Below are 17,156 nucleotides of genomic sequence, written 5' to 3' on the forward strand. Positions count from 1 at the left end.
CTGTCTCTGTTTCTGTCTGTCTCTCTGTCTGTCTCTGTCCCTATCTGTCTCTGTCTGTCCCTCTGTCTCTATCTCTGTCTCCCTGTCTCCGTGTCTTTGTCTCTGTCTCTCTCTCTGTCTCTCTCTCTCTGTCTGTCTCTCTGTCTGTCTCTTTCTCTCTCTCTCTCTCTCTCTCTCTCTCTCTCTCTCTCTCTCTCTCTCTCTGTCTCTCTCTCTGTCTGTCTCTGTCTCTCTGTCTCTGTCTCTCTGTCTCTGCCTCTGTCTCTGTCTCTGTCTGTCTGTCTGTCTGTCTGTCTGTCTGTCTGTATCTCTCTCTCTCTCTCTCTCTCTCTCTCTCTCTCTCTCTCTTTCTCCTTTTACTTCAGAAGCCCGAAACACTATGGACCTCCACTATGGAGAGCAGTGCTAGCACTAATGCATAGACCTCCATATGGTCACATGGCTGCCTCTGTTCCTTCTCTGTATGTTGTGTTTATTCTTCCTTAGTCTTAGACAAATGAGTACTGGAAATGGAAGAGAATGGATTATGACTTTATGAGCTGTGAGTAGTCAGAAGTATCACCAGAGGTCATCATTTGGCCTGAGAGCAAGGGAGAGAGAGATCCATCTGTGCCAGCAGACAGTTTCTCAATATTTTCATCTCTACAGCAAGCTGACAGATTACATGTGAAGGATGAGATACACATTTTCAGATACAACTAATGTATGAGGTGATTTTGCTTGATTGCATTTATTTATGACAAAGGAGGGTTTTATTTTAAAAGAATTGGGGAGGGAGGCAGAAGGGTAGAGATGATGTGGGGAAAAACAGAAATGAGAGAACTTAGCACAGAAGAGAACAGAAGGAAGGTCAGAAAAGGATACAGATGAAACAGGAAAATGTCAGAACTACCTTGATAAATTGAGTAAATACTTGACCTTATGTCAATGAAGTCAAGGCTGCAGAAAGAGTCAAAAGAACGGGAATTAGGCAAATAGAGAGCATGACAGAATGGAGAGCAGTCAAGGACCTAGATGTTCGAAGTAAGGGTGAAATCTAGGTTTAATTTAAATGGGAAGGAAAAAGAGAGGAAATTGTACTAGGAGAAGGAAATGAGAAAGTTCAGGACTTTGGAGGGAATGTGTGTTTGTTAGTTGTATTAAGTCCTAAGGTGTGGCCATGGCAGCAAGTAGCTACATTTGAGTGCAGAACGATGTCATGGCAGCTTAAGGAATCATAAAACCAGCATAATGGAAAGTTGTGGGACATAAATCCTAAAACCTCTAGAGAGAATGTAAATCATGAGTGTTGACGTTCACTCATTTCAGTTGTGTCTGACTCTTTGTGATTCTATCTGGAGTTTTCTTGGCAAAGATACTAGAGTAGGTTGCCATTTCCTTCTGCAGCTTATTTTTTAAGTGAGGAAAATGACCAAATAGAGCTCAGTGACTTTCCCAAGGTAACACAGTAAGTAAATGTCCTGAAGTTGGATTTCAACTCAAGCCTTCTTGACTCTAGGCCCAGCCTTCTATTTACTGCACCACCTAGTTGCTGAGTCATAAAGGAGAAAATGACTTGAAGCCAAGGGCTAGAGCCACTGAAGAAAGTGGGAGGATGATCTGAAGATTGCCAATGAGGTCAGGGTGTTATAATGAAATTACATAAATTTGAAAGAAGCAATGATATTGGGGAAGAGCAGGACAAGAAACATACAAGTAAATCTAATAAATACTGTTTCAACATCTACTCTGTGCAAGTTATTGGCCTAAACTCTGAGGACACAAAGACAGAAATGAAATCCAGTCCCTCACCTCAAAGAATGAGCTATAAATAGATACACTAATGTAAGGAACTCAAAGATGGAGAGCCAGAAGACACAGCAAAGTCTACCATTCCCAAATCAGGCTTGCATTGTGAGCACCATCCTCATCTCCCCCAACCAGAACCTTGGACTCTGGCTCTAAACTCACTCTGAGCTCTGATCTGGAAGCTTTCATCTCAGTTGGCCTAGCACCAAGTCTTCACATTACTTCCCAGCAAAATCATAGCCTCCCACCGCACTGGTTTCCAGTTCCTCATTATATATTATACCTCACCCCACCCCTATTCCCATTACAACTGAGGGCTGTTTTGCAGTTGTATTTGGATCCCTAGTCCTTAGCACAGTGTCTGGCATGCAGTAACTCCTTAATAGATGCTTTAACTATCCAGCCACATTCATAGGATCATAGGACTAGAGCTAGTAGGGATCTCTGAGGATATCTAATCCAATTCCCTCACTGTATATATAAGGAAAATAAGACTCAGGCTAACACATTTGACAAAGGTCACAGGAATCAAGTGTCATGATTTAATGGGATTTATTATTGTCTTTAAACTCCATGCCTAGAAAAATCATGTCATGTCAGTTCTTAAGGGAGGTTACCCATTTCTGAAACTGCCAGCATCTGGTTCTAGAATGGCACACTTGTCATTTGTAGAACAGGAGCACAGCAGCCTCTGTTATCTGCTGACTGGTGCTATAACCAACATGAGTTCCATAGCCATTCCAGTCAAAGGAAGAGAAATGCCCACACTGAATGGGATTCCCTTCTGGGAATAATCCTCTTCCACCAATGCAGTGCTGCAAAGGAGAAAGATAACTATGAAAGAACCATGGGATTACTATATTTAGTAAGAGAATCTATCAAGGGAAGGAAATACATGGAATCCCTTGCTTTCATTTATATGTTATGGAACTTACAAAATGATCTTCAGATTCCTCAGAACGCTAGCTATCCCCATGGTTGTAGTGCCCACAACTCTCCTCCTTGCTTATACATAATGATTATCTTCAAGACCTAGTTCAAATGCTGCCACTCACGGGAAGCCTTTCCCAACAACATAGACCTTGGTGATACTTTCAGTTAGTACGAGTTACCCATTCAGGTAATCCTTTTAATGACTCTCCCACACACAGGAGAAAGCCCTTGGATTTTGGAATTATAAAACATCGGTTTGAATCTTGCCTCTATTCCTATTCTATGCCAATGTGATCTCAATTAAGTCAATTGTCCCTTTCTGGGCCTCAATTTCCTTCTCTGTAGAATGACATGCATTAGATATCCTATTTGGTGTTTAAGTTCAGAATAAAAATGAAATGAAATGAAATGAAAATTATTTTTAAATGAGTACCTTATACTAGGTTAATGTCAAAAGTCACCATATGTTCTAAATCAGTGAACTAAAAATTATGATGTGCTCCCTTGTACTCTTTCTATTTCCCCAAAATTAGAAGCACTTTTTAAACAAGAATAACCAATTTTCTTTCTACAGCATAGTACCTTGCCCACAGGCAACAGCAGCAGATTGGACAAAGGGCTGGCATTGAGGTTAGAGGTTCAGGTCCTGCCTCTGGCACATACTTGATGTGTTACCCTGGTCAGATGGTTTATGCTCCCAGTATCCCCAGGCAGTGCTGTCAGATTTAAAACTACAGACAAGTATCTGAATCAACAGAGGTTGTTTTTACACAAGAAACTGCCATACAGATGAAATCATCAGTTTGAACAACAAATTTAAAGACTTTGAAAAAAACTGATACTAAATGGACACAAGGTGTGAATGATTTTGAGATGAACTGTTTAAAAAAATTTCCTTTGAAGCTTTATTTCCACGATGTGCCAAATTTAAAATAAAACTTGGGCATAGGAATATGCAATCTTCAAGTCTGATGCATTTGAAAGAAAAATGGTTCCTAAAAGCATTAGTCTCTTCAATAGTTCCATCCTGTGCCTGACCATCGCAAGATAACAGACGTATACTCACTCTGCTTCTGGACTGCCCTCAAACCTGGAGCCATGGGTAGTTTGCAGATGCCCAAAAAGATACATTGCCATATCAGAAGCTATGGTTCTCAACTGCAATTTAGTATGACCAAAGCTTATGCCCCAGTGTAAGAGCCCTTCTAAGATATGGAAGGAGACCTGGCATCTCTTTTCTATCTCCAAACTGAAGTACAGGTAGCAATAGGGTGTCACAACTTCATGTTTGAAGACTACATCTTGAGATTTTGACATTCTGTTACCACTCTGATTCACAAGTGAGAAGTCCTTGTGTGGAGAAAGGCTAAGATAAATGGAATTAGAAGAAGAGATTTGCCAGGATAGAGAATTTACATTCTTAGAATGCAAAGGTTAGGGGGAAGCCACAAGAAAGCAGAAAATATAGGAGTTGAAAGGAAACTTCAAGGTCCCTGAGTTTTTGGTCCTATTCAATGCTGAAAATACATTCATAATCCTCCTGATAAGCAGTAGATCTGCTTATGTACCTTCATTGATGAATGTTGCCCACTAAATGAAGCAAGCCACTGCAGTTATAAGGATGGTGTATGGGGTGGGGTGGGGGGTGGGAAAGACATTCCCTGCTTCTGGGAACTGATTGGAGAGAAACTCTAATGCTGAGAGCTGATTAGAGGAAAAGTCAATTCATTTTGATTGGCAGTGAACTGTCTCGTCTGGTCTGCCTTGTTCTTTAGCACCATTTGCGGTTTGAGAGAGTGGTAATCTTTTATTTAAAGACTGTCTCATCTAAATTATCTTCTACTACCTTCTGCAGCTGGAGAGGGGATAATTAGCCCAGAAAACATGGTTGCATAGCTCTATAGACCCTAGGTTGAAGGGAATTGCTTGTCACAAAGAGTGGAATGCTGCTGGTTCACTGAGTGCTTCACAGTCTTTCCATAGTCCAGGAGTGGTATAGAAGGGATTTCATGAAACAGGACAGTGGAGAGGCCCCAAAGAGGAGGGGTCTCACCCAGCAGGTAACACAGAGAGCAACCTCTCTGTTGAGGAGATCAAAGGCATCAAAACCTGTGTCCAGAGCTATAAGTTCTCCCAGGAACATGGATTTACTTCCCTACTTACCTCTCACTGCTATCTTTCTGAAGTTTATGCTTACCCTCCTCTCTCCTACCTGCCCCACACACACGCACACACACACACACACACACACACACACACATACACTTCCTACCTCTATGATTCTGCACAAGTCTCTACAACTCTCTCAGTCTCAGTTTCTTCAGTAAAGTAACAATGCCACCTACTATACAATGTCGCCCTGAAGGTTAAATGTGACAATATGTATAAAGCGCTTTGTCAGTATTAAAACACTACGTAAATGTGCGCTTGTATTATTGGTGCTATCATGAATCACATTGCCTCAAACATTTTCCTCAATATTTCTCTCTTTGTGTGTTTCTGTCTGTTTCACTGTGACTCTCCATCAATGGACTGAAAAGAGGGAGAGTTGGTGTGAGGCTCTCATTTGACCCCACTAGGTTCAGAGATTCCCCAATTGCTGCTCTCCAAACCTTCTAATGGGTCCCAGGACTCACATGTTCAGTGTTGCATCCAGTGACTCGCACTCCAGCACACAGAGCATTGACTGCTCTTTCATTATTATATACCCGGAACTGGACAAAGCCTCCAACCAGTTCACCTGGTAAGACACAAGAGAATTTGAAACATCATTTTGAAGACAGAAGTTCAGAGATCGGTTTTGAAGGAGCAGGCCTGGAATTCCCTCAGTGGTGTACCTTAAAATCCAGACTGTGGCTTAACACTAATGATTTAGAGCAAACCCATCTGGGAGCATGGACTCATGCATTACAACCACAGAAACAGACAGAAGGGACTAAGACCAGTCGAAGACATCCCCAGAAATTCCAACGAAGTTCTTCGCCTTAGTGAAGTCCCCTTGCTTATTTGAGGAATGAAGGAAAACTATGGTGTTCCTTTTATGGGCAAGTCACCATTGCAGTGCAAAACTCAGAGTGATGAGGCTAGCAGGTAATATTATTTTGGGGAGCTCAGATGAAAAACACTCACTCTGGCCCAATGGAGAATAATACTTGGCAGTTTCTTCTGCATCCCCAAAGTCATAGATGACAGGCACAGCTGGGCCGTTGTCAGTCCAGCATTTCCCAGCTCCATATTTCACTGGATACTTCTTCAGGAGACATAAAGTAACAGCATGAGGACAAGTGTCTGAGGATCCTGTTGAGCCCACTTCCCGGGGATGCCCTTTACCCATCTGGCACACGGAACCCAGTTTACCTGATAGAGGCCAAACAGGTTCCCTCCCAGATACTTGAAGAACCCAGTGGATGTACGATATCTAAGCAGGGATCTCTTCCACCATTGCTGCAGGGGAGACTTGTTGGGCACATGCCAGATGGCCAGGTCCTTGGCCTGGATGTCATAGTAACCTGGGTTCTAGAAAACAACAGTTGACTTAGTCCAGTGTTGTCATGAGTCAATTTCCACAAAGGTAGACTGAGGCATATTCTCTTTGAGCAAGATAACATTTTATTACAAATAGGGATGCTGGTGGCTCTCCTTCATTCTCAAAGCAGACCCAAAAAACCTCACTATGCTAGAGTCAACTTACAATATATCTGACTGTGGTTGATCAGACCAATATGAGCTCAGAATGCTCTACCATAACTCAGACACAAACAGTCCATTTGAATACCTGGGGTGGATTCTAAAAATTTGTGTATCTCACATTTTCTTGTGACCTATTTCAATTCTGTTTTGCTCATAGAGCACAGCACCTCTTATGATGAGCACACATCATGCTGGTTAGTCCTGTATCAGTGTCTCTCATGTCACACATTCAATTCCAAAGTTCTTAAGAGAAACTTTGAGAGTGTCCTTGGATTATGTCATCTGACCACCATGTGAGCATTTGCCCTGTGTGAGTTGTCCATAAAAAAAAAAAATAGGCAGGCTACCTGCCAATAGAGTGGTAGAATGGGTAAATGGATTTTCCTCAGTTGACCAAAGATGAGAACTTAACTCATTTTTATAAGGTTACAATAAAGAACAGAAAAGACTAGGTGACATGATGGGGGTGAGGGTAACATGACTGATTACATAGCTAAGGCATGAGGAGACAACATGATTGGCTATAAGTTGGACTGGCAACCACCCCCTCCTTTCCCTCTGTGACTAAGAAGTGTTCTTTTAATTCCACCTGCAAGTTTAAAAGATAGTGGACCAGACTTTTTTTGGAAAGCAAACCAGACATCCTTGAAGGATAGCTTGGTGGTATAAATATTATATACCAGACTTTCTGGGTACACCAAAATCTCCCAAGGATAGCAGAATTTCTTGAGGCAAGAACAGAATAGTGATTAGCAGGAGAGCTGGATGTCTAAAATTAATTCATCACAGAAGAGCTGAACTTCTATATTAAATTCAGAGGCAAAGAACCATGACTTTAGGTAGTTAGAGGATATAACCAAATAATTGTAAATAGCATCAATAAAAATGATAATCAATTTTTTCTTCTCAATAGCCTCCCACGAAGTCACACTGAGACTAGGACTGAAGCTAAAGGTGCTTACTTATTGGATTGTGAACTTTGGAGTCACACTGATCACATGTGTGACAAAGCTTACAAAACACAGAATCACAGAATTTGAAAGATAGGAGAGACTTCAACAATCTTCTTGTCTAACCTGTACACAGAAGATTCACTATTGTAATATTAATTAAATGCAAGACATTGTCTAGCTTGATGACCTTCAATGAAACAGAACTCACAACTGCTCAAAGCAACCCATTCCACTTTTGAAAAATTCTCATTTTTAGGAAGTATTTTTTTCTGACATCAAGGTCAAAGTGACCACTTTTCATGTATCACCTAGTGTTCCTGTTTCTAGCTGCTAGAGTCAAACCAAACACATCCAATCTCTCCTCTACATATAAAATTAGCTTAGTCCTATCAGGTGAAACTCTTTCCATAAAAAAAAATCAAAGAACCACAAACTCCAAGGGGTAAGAAATCAGGAACCATTAGGAGGAAATTTGTACACATTCAAACCAGAAATACTTGGCATTCAGACAGACAGAGTATATCAGATACTCTGGGCACACCTTGTAGTCATCACTGGTAGCAGCTTCTGCAGATCCAAAGGTGACATAATTGGCCCAATTCCCATCACCTTCAGGGTAGTCTACTCTGTTCCCCTGCTGGCTGGACCAGCGATCCCCCTGGGTGCACTTCCCTGCCAAGTGATTCTCATGCACACTGTCCACCAGGGTCCAGCCACCTCCCCCAGACCTCATGTCACAAAAGGTCTGGTAGACGTTCCCATTCCCAGTCTGAAGGAAATACAGGCCATCTGAAGACAAAAAAGCCACAGGGAATTACTCACTGACCACCATGAGTAATCTTAGAGATACAAAAAGGCCTGAAAACCAGAGGAATCACCTTCTAGGATTCACCCTGACTTGGCCTGGGGATATTCTTTAGAAACTAAAGAAACTCTTCTTTCCCTGAATCTGGGAGAATGTTCCTGAGCTGAGGCTGATCTAGGGCATAGGAACAAGAGTTACAACTGAAAATCTCTTATTTAAGATTATGTTCTGCGTCATCACAACTCCAATTTGTACAGTATTTAAGAGTTTGCCAATAACTTTCCTACATACTACTCAGTGAGATGGAGAATGCATATATTATTATTCTCCTTCTACAGCTTTTGAACCTAAGGCTCAGAGAAATTGGTGCTTATTATAGTCACACAGCTGATTAATGTCAGGACAAAGTTCTGAACCTACATTAATTGGTTCTAAGTCCAGAATTCTTTCCACTATGTCACACATGCTCTCTCTTGCCCACTCCTATAGAAGTCAAAGAAGAATTGATTGAATAATATTAGTGATTTGCAGGCCTGACCCAGCACTTGAGAGCTTGTAAATGTGAAGTTCAGCACCACAGAGCTTTTAATACTGGCCCTGAGAGGCAGAGATGCATGAGGTATACTTACTCCCCAGCTCTTCTTCCATTTTGGATCACTGACCCTGAAGCCTCTGCTCTCTTAGCTTTGTTCAAAAGACCCTAATCTGAAAGGCTCTATCCTGGAATGATGCTGCTGGGTGGAGCACAGGGCAGAGAAGAAATGGTGCCCCTCTATAATGGTAATTTAAATGGGGAGACCTTTCCAATACATTAGTAGGCCTATGCCTGAGTCACAGGGAAGTGTGAGTCACTTGAGTCTCTCTTGGAAGGAGTTTGCTGAAAGGGTGAAACAGGATGGTGTGGAGCAGGAAGGGGGAAACAGGAAGTGGCAGAGTTGGAACAGAGCTGAGAGCAAGGTAGTCAGAGACTACTCAGAGCTGGGAAGGACACAGGTGAGCAGGCTGCTGGTTATGAATGAGAAAAAAGCATTTTGTTTAAGGGAGCTGGTTTGTGGGAAGCCCAGGAGAAGGCAAGCTTGGGAACGGTGTTACCCTTTGCACTGTTATTGTGCATAGATTTCTTTGTTACTATGATGGATTTGGCTTTCTGGTGTTTGAATAAATGTTTTGAGTCTATCTTACAAGTGGAGAGTTTGTTGTATTTCTCCATTCAGAATTGTGCCAGCATATTCATGAGTGCCTTAGGTGCTATGAATATCACATTGGTGCTATACCTTCCCCTTTCCAATTTCATGGCTCTGGAGCAGCCAAGGGGCAGCTAAGGGACACAACAGATAGAACCCCATGCCAGAAGTGGGGAAGACTCCTCTTCCTGAGTTCAAATCTGGTCTCAGACACTTGCTTAACTGTGTGAACCTGGGCAAGTTTCTTAATCATCTCTAAAATGAGTTGGAGGAGAAAATGGCAAATCTCTCTAGTGTCCTTGCCAAGAAAACACCAAATAAGAACACAAAGAGTTTGAGATGATGCAAATTACTCAACAATAAGAATGAGAATAATCAAGAAAGAGAGGACAAATGGATGGGAGATTGTGGAAGCAAATAAAATGGGAAAAAAAACCATGAGAATCAAGCAAGTTCTGGCATCACTGGCTTCAGTCTGCTGAAGCTCATCTGGTACTTGTCTCTCAGGCAAACATTTGGTTGTCACTGTTTTATTGAGGTGGGCTAAAGTATGGTTCAGGTTGCACTGCTGAGGACCCATTCAACCAGGGATCATCTTGACCTGTCTTCACTTACTATTTGACTCTGGACATCTTTCTTTGATTTCCTTTCAGCTTCGAGGGATGAATCCAGACGAAGAAGTACAGGTCTCATGTAAGGTCAGAGGGAGACCTGAGTCTCAAAAACATGCAGAGAATGCTTTTAGTTTCTTGTTACAAACTGCAAGTTGGCACCACAAAAGACGGGACTGGTTTTCTTCTTGTCCTTTCATCTGTCACCTGAGGGAGATCAGGGATCACCCTCATTTCTAATTCACCTAGTATGCCATCCAGTCCCAGGAAGCCTTAATAAATGTCACGTAGTGAGAAAAGTCAAATTCCTCTCCTGTAACATGGGTCACATACAGCACTTTGCATACTTGGGGGTTGGTACCTCAACTTCCTCCCATGCTGACTTAAGATTCAGAAATTAGATGTCTCAAGTCTAATACAGGCAATGGGGACTGTACTGATAAGAAAACCCTGCTGTCACCCTTAGGACAGTTCCAGTTCCTTGTCTCTCTAATGATTTCAATGAACACACCATGGAGTGAAAAGGAGAATTTACAAGCAGAAAATGTGACTTACCAGCACTGCTCTCTTTGGTCACCAACATCAGGAACAGGCATGTACAAAGCCAGATCATTTTCTTTCTAAATACAAATATTTGTCACTGCAAAGAAAGGCCAGAGACCATTATCTCCCATATCCCAACCTACTCCCTTAAGCTCTGACCCCAGGCTAGCAAAGTCCTCAGCAAGGAAGGGCCTTGGCCTCCCATACTGGCCCATACTACAAGTGTACTGCTAAATGTTTAACAACCAGCTCTCAGGGAATATGTGTGTGTGTCTCTATGTGTCTGTATGAATACACATACTGAAAATTATGTCTAGAATACATAATAAAATGCTCATATTACATATGCCACACATACTCTTAAGTTTAGTCTACCTTTTTCACATTTTCTCTAACACTTTTACAAGTCTACACAATCAACAAAACAATACGTCAATCTCTGATTTTTGGTGTTTGCAGATTTCCAAGGAATAAATGCACAGACTGAAGATTTACCAACTGGAAGTTACTGTGTCTGGAGCATCTCCCTGCCTGGACCCTCTGCCTCAGACTCTCTTTCACCCTGGAGCTAAGCCAGACCTGAAACCTAGGCCTTCACCATCTGTGTCCTTCCAGTACCTGAGCCCAGATACCTCCTCCCTTCTTAGCTAGTTCCCTTCTTACAGCTTCAGAGAGAGAAGTGTTTTCTGCTTTTCCCTCTTCTGAGTGAGGTTCAGCATTTGTTGGGTGTGGAAAAACTGAGCCTTTTTATGGAACTCTGCCCCAAAGTGTGCTGCTGCCTCATCCCTTGGAAACTTGTCAATGAAGAGTGTTGACTCTGGGCTTCCAGAAATACCTCTGTCCAACATGGCTAGTCCCCTTTGGCAGGCATCTGTCTCAAAGCTCCACTCAAGTAGAATTAGAATGATATTGTGGGGAAGCCAAAAACCATCTGCCCTTGGGGTTTTGTTTCATGTTAAGTAGCATATGGTAGGTAGAGGATGCAGTAGGTAAAGACAGAAACTTCAAAGGATTTTCATAGGATCAAACCTATTAGAACTCAGGATGCAGCAGAATGAAGTCTTTATTAAAGAAACTTTTAAATTTTCTCTGAGTTTCTTGCTTTCCTTTCAGTTATGGCTACACTGATTTTCTTTGTTTAAAAACTCTTCAATTTCACATAATCAAAATTATCCATTTTACTTTCATGATCCACTCTATCTCTTGGTTGGTCATTAACTCTTCCCTTATCCACAGGTCTAACAGGTACATTTTTTCCATGCTCTCCAAATTTACTTATGATATCATCCATTATGTCTAAATAGTTGATCCATTTTGATATATTACATATTATAGACATATATAATTTTGGTATATACACTGAGACGCTGGTCTATGTCTAATTTTTGCCGAAGTACTTTCCAGTTTTCCCAGCAATTTCTGGCACTACTAAGATTTGCCACTGCCCTCCCCCCAACTTGAAACTTTGGGTTTATCAACACTTGATGGCTATGAATATTTACTCCTGTATATTGTGTACCTGTTTTGATCATCATCACTTAGTAATGTAGTTTGAAATCTGATCCTGCTGGGCTTCCTTCCTTCACATTTTTTTTCACTTGATTCCCTTGAATCAATATTCTTGATTTTTTGTTCTTCCAAGTGAATTTTATTTTTATTTCTAGCTCTATAAAAAATTATTTGGTATAAAGGACCCCATTATATGCTAGCATATGGATATATATATATATATATATATATATAAATGTATGTATGTATATATATGTGTCTATTCATATATGTGTGTATGTGTATATTATATGTGTATAGGTATGTATATGCATATGTGGACAGATAGATAGATAGATAGATAAATAGATAGATAGATAGATAGATAGATAGATAGATAGATTGGTAGATAGATAGAGATAGACAGAGGGCACAGGATAATATGAAGGGAGGACACTTAAAAAATAAAATTAACTGTTGAGAGGAATGTAGTGGAAGAGAGAGAAAGGGAGTGATAGAATGGAACAAATCATCTCACATAAAAGAGTCAAGAGTTTTACAATAGAGGGGAAGAGTGGGGGAGGGAAAGAGAGTAAGTGAGCCTTGCTCTCATTGGATTTGGCTTAAGGAGGGAATAATACAGACTCAGCTGGGTATGGAAATCTATCTTACCCTGCAGGAAGAGAAGGGGGAAGGGGATAGGAGAGGGAGGACAATAGAAGGGAAGGCAGATTGGGTGAAGGGGTAAGCAGAAACCATCACTATTGTGGGAGGACAGATCAAGAGAGAGGATGGAAGAAATGCAGGACAGGACAGGACACAGGGAAATGTGGTTAGTCTTTTGCAGCATGGTTGTTATGGAAGTGTTTTGCATGATTCCACATGTATGAACTATATTGAATTGCTTACTTATTCAATGAGGGTGAGTGGGAAGGGAGGAAAGAAGAGAATGTGGAACTCAAAACTTTAAAAATGAATGCTAAAAATTGTTTTTGCATGCCACTTGGAAATAAGGGGCATAGGCAATGGTACATAGGAATCAATCTAGGGCTATAGGAATAGAGTGGAGGAGGATGGGAAAAGGGGTGTGAGAGAAGGAAGGACAGATTGAGGGAAGAGTTGGTAGGGTGCATGTTGTCCTGGAGTGAGAGTGGGGAGAAATGGGGAGAAATTTTGGAATTCAAAATGTTGTGGAAGTGAATGCTGAAAATTGAAAATAAATAAATTATATATATATTTTTGAAGAAAAACAGTGGAACAATCAGATAATAAAAGCTACCCATGATTGAGGAATATCAGGGCAAGAAATCCAAAGTGGAGGACTAGCAAAAATGAAAGGACAAATCACAGTGGAGTCAAAACAACACTTCACCTGACCTCAGAAGATCTATGCTTACATCCCAGATCAGAAACAACTTAGAGTGCCATGCTGGAGCCAGCTTAAAGAATCACTTGTTAAATTTTCCCTGCTGAGTAGTTACAACTGGGAGATTTGCATATGTTACAAATCATGGCTTGATTTATTATTCTGTTGGTTTCTAGACTTAATAAAGTGATGGAGAAAAATGTCAATAATGCAAATTTAAATTAAAATGTATGATGTGCATTTTTTTTTATTTTGTAATGTTTAACAGTCACTGCCATACAATTGTGATTTTATCCCCCCCACCTACCCCCCACTCCCCCCCTCCCTCCCCACGACTGCATACAATTCTGTATAGATTCTACATATACTTTCCTATTGAGTATACTTTCACTATAGTCATGCTATGTAGTCAGACTAAGATAAATGAAAGAAATCGTATAACAAATCAGAACATGATACACAAACACATACACATACACAAACATAATCTGCTACAATATGTGAGTGACTTCCATATTTCTCTCTCTGAGTGTGGCAGGCATTTTGCCTTGAGATCCTCCATTGGGATTTTTTTTTTTTTTGGTAAGAAGTTCTTGTGTTTTTACAAAAATCAAAGTCTACCAGATAAAACTCTCACACACTGTGGTTGTTGCTGTGCATAAAGTTCTCCTGGTTCTGCTCCTTTCACTCAGCATCAGGTCATATAAGTCCTTCCAGGCCTCTCTGAAGTCTTCTTGTTCATCATTTCTTATGGCACAATAGTACTCCATTACATTCATATACCATAATTTATTCAGCCATTCCCCAATTGATGGACATCCCCTTGACTTCCAGTTTTTGGCAACTACATAGAGTGCTGCTATAAATATTTTTGTACATGTGGGACCCTTTCCCATTTTTATGATCTCTTGGGGATATAGTCCTAGTAGCGATATTGCTGGGTCAAAGGGTATGCACATTTTTGTAGCCCTTTGGGCATAGTTCCAAATTGCTCTCCAGAATGGTTGGATGCGCTCGCAGCTCCACCAACAATGAATTAGTGTTCCAACTCTCCCACATCCTCTCCAACATTTATCATTTTCTTGTGCTGTCATGTTTGCCAATCTCATAGGTGTGATGTGGTACCTCAGAGTTGTTTTGATTTGCATCTCTCTAACCAATAGTGATTTAGAGCATTTTTTCATATGATTATAGATAGCTTTAATTTCTTCCTCTGAAAATTGCCTGTTCATATCCTTTGACCATTTATCAATTGGGGAATGACTTGTATGATTGTACATTTGGATCAGTTCTCTATATATTCTAGAAATGAGGCCTTTATCCCCGAGCTTAGCTGTAAAAATTCTTTCCCAATTTACTACATCCCTCCGGATTTTGGTTGCATTGGGTTTGGTTGTGCAAAAACTTCTCAGTTTAATGTAATCAAAGTTATCCATTTTGCATTTCATAATGCATTCTATCTCTCCTTTAGTAAAGAATTCTTCCCTTCTCCATAGATCTGATAAATACACTATTCCTTGCTTCTCCAGTTTATTCATGGTATCAATCTTTATACCTAAATCACGTACCCATTTGGACTTTATTCTTGTGTACGGTGTCAGGTATGGGTCTATGCCTAATTTCCGCCACACTGTTATCCAGTTTTCCCAGCAATTTTTGTCAAACAATGAGTTCTTATCCCAGAAGCTGGGGTCCTTGGGTTTATCAAACAGAAGGTTGCTATATTCCTTGCCTACTGCATCTTGAGTGCCAAGTCTATTGCACTTGTCTACCTCTCTGTTTCTTAGCCAATACCAAGTGGTTTTGATAATTGCTGCTTTGTAGTACAGTTTGAGGTCTGGTAGCGCTAGGCCACCTTCCCAAGCATTTCTTTTCATTAGTCCCTTTGATATTCTGGACCTTTTGTTTTTCCAAATGAATTTTGATATTATTTTGTCCAGCTCTAGAAAGTAACTGTCTGATAGTTTAATTGGTATGGCACTAAATAAGTATATTAATTTGGGTAGAATTGTCATTTTTATTATATTAGCCCGGCCTACCCATGAGCAACTAATGTTTTTCCACTTACTTAAATCTGACTTTATTTGTGCAAAAAGTGTCTTGTAATTGTGTTCATATAATCCCTGGGTTTGTTTTGGCAGGTAGACTCCTAAGTATTTTATACTGTCTACCCTAACTTTAAATGGGATTTCTCTTTCTATCTCTTGCTGTTGGACTTTGTTGCTAATATATAGGAATGCAGAAGATTTGTGTGGGTTTATTTTGTACCCTGCAACTTTGCCAAAGTTGTTTATTAATTCTAGTAATTTTTTACTTGAATCTCTGGGATTCTCTAGGTAAATCATCATATCATCTGCAAAGAGTGATAACTTAGTTTCTTCTTTGGCTATTTTAATTCCTTGGATATCTTTATCTTGTCTAATTGCTACAGCTAACATTTCTAGTACCATATTAAATAATAGTGGTGATAATGGACAACCTTGTTTCACCCCTGATCTTATTTGGAATGCATCTAGCTTATCCCCTTTGCATATAATGCTTGCTGAAGGTTTTAGATAGATACTGCTTATTATTTTATGGAAAGTTCCCTTTATTCCTACATTCTCCAATGTTTTTAGTAGGAATGGATGTTGTATTTTGTCAAAAGCTTTTTCTGCATCTATTGAGATAATCATGTGGTTTTTGTTAGCTTTGTTGTTGATGTGATCGATAATGCTAATAGTTTTCCTAATATTGAACCAGCCCTGTAGTCCTGGTATGAATCCTACCTGATCATAATGTATTAATCTCGTGATAAGATGCTGTATTCGTTTTGCTAAAATCTTATTTAAAATTTTTGCATCTATATTCATTAGGGAAATTGGTCTATAATTTTCTTTCTCTGTTTTGTCTCTTCCTGGTTTGGGTATCAAAACCATATTTGTATCATAGAAAGAATTTGGGAGGACTCCTTCTTCCCCAATTTTCAAGAATAGTGTATGTAGTATTGGAATTAACTGTTCTTTAAATGTTTGATAGAATTCACTTGTGAATCCACCTGGCCCTGGAGATTTTTTCCTAGGGAGTTCATTGATGGCTTGTTCAATTTCTTTTTCTGAGATGGGGTTGTTTAAGTAATCAACTTCGTCTTCTGTTACTCTGGGCAATTTGTATTTTTTAAAATATTCATCCATCTCATTTAGATTATCGAATTTGTGGGCATAAAGTTGGGCAAAGTAGTTTCTAATTATTGTTTTAATTTCCTCCTCATTGGAGGTGAGTTCACCCCTTTCATTTTTAATATTAGTAATTTGGTTTTCTTCTTTCTTTTTTTTAATCAGATTGACCAAAGGTTTATCAACTTTATTAGTTTTTTCATAAAACCAACTATTGGTTTTATTTATTAATTCAATAGTTTTCTTAATTTCAATTTTATTAATCTCTCCTTTGGTTTTCAGTATTTCTAATTTGGTATTTACTTGGGGATTTTCAATTTGTTCTTTTTCTAGCTTTTTCAACTGCAAGCCTAAGTCATTGATCTCCTCTTTCTCTATTTTATTTATGTAAGCATTCAGAGATATAAAACTTCCCCTAATAACTGCTTTTGCAGTATCCCATAAGTTTTGGTATGTTGTCTCACTATTGTCATTCTCTCGAATGAAATTGTTGATTGTTTCTATGATTTCTTCTTTAACCCAACTCTTCTTTAGAATTAGATTATTTAGTTTCCAATTGATTTTTGGTTTCTCTTTCCATGGCCTTTTATTACATGTAATTTTTAATGCATTATGATCTGAAAAGGATGCATTGATTATC

This window comes from Notamacropus eugenii, chromosome 2 (genome assembly GCF_028372415.1).
Source record: "Notamacropus eugenii isolate mMacEug1 chromosome 2, mMacEug1.pri_v2, whole genome shotgun sequence".
In the NCBI taxonomy this organism is placed as follows: domain Eukaryota; kingdom Metazoa; phylum Chordata; class Mammalia; order Diprotodontia; family Macropodidae; genus Notamacropus; species Notamacropus eugenii.